Raw genomic sequence first — 5,176 nt, 5'->3', positions numbered from 1 at the left:
CCCTTTAACAACCCCTTTCTTACCCCTTCTCTTTCTCTCTCACTCCTCACTTTCTCCACATCTCTTTCTCCTCAAGTCTTATTGTCTCCATGTCTCTCTCGGTCTGTTTCTTTACCTGGTCCAGTTGTTTCTTCTGTCAGATCGGCTCAGGGTCCGCTACCATCGTGCACAGTTTTGCTTCTCTGCCTTCTGGCTGTCAATGCACTGCCTTGTTTCCTCCTCCTGCTGCTTCATTAGCTGTGGTTCCCTCTGTATCGGGACACAGAGAGGGAGAAAGGGATAGACAAACATACACACACACAAACACAGGGTTTGCACTAGAGTTGTGTCTCTAAAACATGTCATATACAGAACAGAGGTGACCTTAAGGTTAGAAATGTGGGTTAGTGCCTTAGTTGTTTTAGGTTAGGGCCACCAGACTGGATGATCAGTTTGGGGAAAGTAATTACTCTTTCTTCTCTTACTATTCACAAGCTCTTGATGTAGACACTTAATTTCCAGCAGAAATTCATTAGCTGCACAGATGCCAGCGGCTAAGGTAGCTGGACTGCACATCTCCCTGGAGTCAATGTGCGTAACTCTGACTGAAGAGAAATATAATATTTGCAGTTTTATCTGTTCCTGTTTCACATAGATGTATATGGCATATGTTACACTGCATGAACACCTGCAAGAAGTGAAGTAAGACTGTGAGAAAAAATTATGAGACATAAGGTGAGGGATCAAAGAGGGGCAGGGAAAAGTGAGGTAATTTTCTTCTGTCTAATAAGCTCCAACCTCTGTCCTTTCATTCATCTTAAGGAGGCAGCGAGGGCAGTCTGGTAGTGAGAGACTGCCATGCTGATGTAGTTGAAAGGGCTAAAGATCTTTGTTTTGTGCCCAGATCAGGTGTCCCTTGTGCTGGCTGTGCTCCCAGACTGTGCTGTGGTCCTATGTGGTTGGGTGTTTGGTGATAGATTTTCAACAAAAGTCCTGGTTAGAACAGTCCCTTAGGCAAAAAGGGAGGACTGCCTTGCTTTCACTTGTCCCCCTTTGCCTTTTGAAGTTATTACATGTCACTGTTGATAAATTAAATACATTTATGATGTGACAATGCTATGGCCAAGGTTGGTTATATTAAGGCACAAGTAACAACTTGGTTAGTATTTGGGAAAGATCATGTTTTGGGTTAAAAGAGGTACTTTAATCATTTGTTAGGGTGAGGGGGCTATTGTAGTCATGGTTACAGTAAGAACCATGTGGTTAAGATGAGGGATTGTTATCATGGTTTAAAAAAAAACAATGTTGACTCATGGTTGGAAACAGGAAATGATTAGTGTTAAAATGTGTGTTAAAATCGGATGTTTTCTTTACCCATCCAACTACCTCCCTAAGCAGACTTTGTTGCTCAATAATGACGTCCTGTCATAATTATTTCAGCCATGCTAGGGCTTTGTCAATTGAAGGTTAACATGTCATTTTGGGGCACTTGCTGACAGGACCGATTCTGTCATTTTTCTTGGGAGGACAGTCTCAATTATTAGAGTGGTTAATAGTCCACCAGACTTGCACTTTTAACACAACAAAGATCAATTCAGCCTGTTCGCCCGGTGAATATCAAACTGATATTCATACAGAGCTGTACCACTTCAGGACAAATTGTTCAGGAGAGCATGTACTTCCACTGAAAACAATGCACAGCGCACCCTTACCTTGCCTTGCATGTGTGTTTGCCGTTGGTGTGGATGCCTAGTGACTCAGAGCTGCTGATATTAATGCCATGAGAAACCTACAGTACAGGTTTCAGTTCAGCCTCAGATTTCAGCTAAGTGCCTTTGCTACAGCTCAAACCGATAACCCCATAACTTACCTGGCAGGGGAGATGCCATGATCAAGAAGGTGACTCGCCCAGGGCGAGGCTCAGTCATTGCAGTTGTGCTGACCCTTGCGAGAATTCCTGAAATGTAGGAATCTCGACTGCATAATTTCTGGTAGTGGTGGTCTGAGGTCACGCTCTCCCCTGATCTTTTGGGGCAGCACGGTGGCTCAGTGGTTAGCACTGTGCAAGAAGGTCCTTCCCTGGCCGACCCAGAGCCTTTCTGCATGGATTTTGCATGTTCTCCATGTGTTTGCGGGTTTCTGCCGGATGCTCCTGTTTCCTCCCACCATCAAAGACATGTATGTCATGCCCCTGACCACCAGCACTGACAAAAAGAGCTGGACATGATCCCCGTTTGCTGCACTGCAGCTGCCCACTGCTCCTAGTGTTTGTGTATAGGATAGGCCAAATGAAGAGGATCAGTTTCCCCACAGGGATCAATAAAGTACTTCTTTTTCTTCTTGATGCACAATTATAAATCCTCCCTGAAGTTGCTCACACACATACAGCTGATTGTGACTGATAGAGCCTTTTTCCTTCATGGGGGGTTGATGGGATACTTTTCAGCTGACAACAGTTGAAACAACAGGGACTGCAAATGGGCCGCATGTGGAGTTGTTGGCACACAGTATTAAAGGGAGAACTTAAATGGAGTCATTTCACATTTTGTCAGGTACACACAAGAAAAAATAAAACAACACAAACATATATATACATACACACACACACACACATACATGTATATATATTTATACAGTATAAGTTGTGTGAAGTTTTATATGAACATTTGTCATTTAGTGTTAATGAACATGGGAAGCATTTTTATGGGACTTTTGGACCCCACTGTAACATATATATAGTATTATATATGTATATATATATATATCAGAAGTATATGTAGGCTACCAAATATAGTCCTGGCATTTATTATAATGTTAATGAATTCTTTTTAGTGGTGATGAAAGGCAAAAGACACATAGCTAAGGATCTCTTTGGATGAAGAATAGGCTTCAAAAGGCTTAATTGGCACCAGCCTTTATGATAAGGTCCTCATATAACAACTGCAACATATACAACTACAAGACTTTAGTGAAAGGAAACCATGTTCTTCTGTAGGTAATTAAAGTAGAAAGCGAGAGAGAAAAGCTTTTTCTCTCCTATGTCCAACTCAAAGGTTTGGCAAAGAGCAGGCTCACACTTCAAAGAGCGAGGGTTGAATCCCTCATTGAGGTAGACTAACTGAAACATCGTTGGAGCTGAGCATCCATAGTGCATTCATTGTGCGCCGCTTCACAACACAGCATGCACATTAAAATGAATAGCAGGTGGCCACTGAGAGATAAAGATATCGAATTTAGCATAATTTAACACATGCCTTGAAATGTTGGTAAAGGGGAGAGAATACAACACATTAACATGAAAAGATGGTTATTCCACTGCATTAAATTAAACACATGGGTGTGACATTTTATTATGTTTGTGCACCAAATATTACACAAAACCGCATCAGAATTTAAAATCAGTAAGTATAACACACATTTCTGAAGGCATTAATGAGAGTTTCAGATGTATTGTCACATATCCTTGTGTGATGTGTTTTTATTCATTGCATAACCAGTTCAAAGTGAAGCAGAACCCTTTTTAGAATCCTTTTTTATTTTCAAACTCTTTCGTAGTGGTTACCTAGTGAACAGAGAAAATCAAAGTAACAAGCTTGTCTCTGACTACAAAAAGGAAGACAGATGAGAGAGGCCATAAAGTCAAACATGTAAGATCTATTTCAGCTGCATACATTAAAGTCTAACATGAATAAGACAGACTGAGAATCCCTGAAATGTTAAACAGAGTGAAATGACACAAAATCTTTTGTACAACTACAGTACATCATGGCAAAATTTACAGTCAGGTTTAAGTGTCTGCTCTGTTTTGGTGCAGAGAAAAGCAGAGCAATCCAAGTGACGGGATGGCACATGGGTGCTGGGAGGGAGAGGCCACACACATGGGAAATATGTGTGGGGCAACTCTTGCTGTGGAATAAATCAGCGGGAACAGCGGTGAAGTGTTTAGAAACGACTAGAGCCTTCACACAGTTCTGAGGAAAACCTGCTGATGATGACACTTTTTGACAGGAGAAAAAGTAGGAGCATGGTTGAAATTCAAAAGGCGATGGTTAAAAAGAAAAAGAGTAAAGGGGGAAGAGGACATGGACAGGACATTTTTTCCATTTTTGTAGGATGTGTAAGGCTGGGGCTGAATTTGTAAGCATCTCCAGAAAGACCTATTGACATTCTGTCATAGGACTGGTAGAAAGGTAATTGTTGAATGAAGAGTGAAATATGGGAGGGTGACAAGAGCAGGGGCTGACACCTGACAAATTGGTGGAGAGGATCTGAGAAGACAGAAGTCATCTTTCTTTAATGATGAGCCAGAATGTCAATATCCTTTAAAGGGTCATAGATTATGCTATTTAAATAGTAACACATCTGTACCTCCACAACATATTTGTTTGCAAAGTGCCACCTCACTCCCAGACAGATGTAAAGTCAATGACTGAAGACAATTCTGTGCTCAGCAAGTCAGTAGAGCACAAAACTCCTCCTTGCTGATCAGCTTTCATGATAAGCCTTTTCTTTTATTCAGAATCCCCTCCCTTTCCTGATTCTTCCCCTCCCTCCACTTCAAAACCAGCTCAGCCATCCTCATCTACACCAATCTCAGCTGGAGAAACACAAAAGACAAGATGGATGGCTTTAAATTGACAAGAGAAACAAAGTGGGAAATTATTTGGGGTTGCCTACAAATCTCTCAGAGGGCAATGCCTTCCCATAGGAATCATGTTAGGAATGTGTTTTGTGAAATTCAAGTGAAATTGCAGCCCTCTTCACATACAGAAATTCAGAGTCAACATAGGATTTCTCCAACTACTTAATTAATTGACTTTAAAGCCCCACTAATCAATTTTTTTTTTTTTTTGAATTAACAATGAATCAAATGGATGGCTATGTGTAATGAAAGGGGTTGCTCAGTGACGAACCACAGAGAATTATTACTCACCTTTGCAGTTCCTGTAGCTCTGCTTAGTCTTTTAGCCTCTTTTAGTTAATTGTTTTGGTTTTACAACACATTTACAATAAGGTTCAAACTCACTGCTTTCAGTAACCCTGTTTCTAGAGGTAGTTTAGCTGTTATCAGCAAAAAAAAAAAGAACAACTCTGATATAAACACTGTATGCTACCTGTCCAGCACCACACCAAAGACAAATTAGCTACTAGCTAGGAAAGAAAGCCAAACATTTAACAGCTAAAATGTAGACATTGT

The 5,176-nt window shown here is 40.9% G+C and overlaps 1 non-coding gene across 1 annotated transcript; it reads left to right on the top strand.

Annotated features, from left to right (window-relative positions):
• Positions 1 to 1,841: 1,841 nt before the first annotated feature.
• LOC137180670 (U1 spliceosomal RNA) lies at positions 1,842 to 2,002 on the top strand. The gene has a single exon (XR_010928043.1). It is a non-coding gene; the product is annotated as a U1 spliceosomal RNA (small nuclear RNA).
• Positions 2,003 to 5,176: the final 3,174 nt, after the last annotated feature.

The sequence above is a fragment of the Thunnus thynnus genome, chromosome 3 (genome assembly GCF_963924715.1).
Source record: "Thunnus thynnus chromosome 3, fThuThy2.1, whole genome shotgun sequence".
In the NCBI taxonomy this organism is placed as follows: domain Eukaryota; kingdom Metazoa; phylum Chordata; class Actinopteri; order Scombriformes; family Scombridae; genus Thunnus; species Thunnus thynnus.
This window is presented reverse-complemented; position numbering and strand designations above follow the sequence as displayed.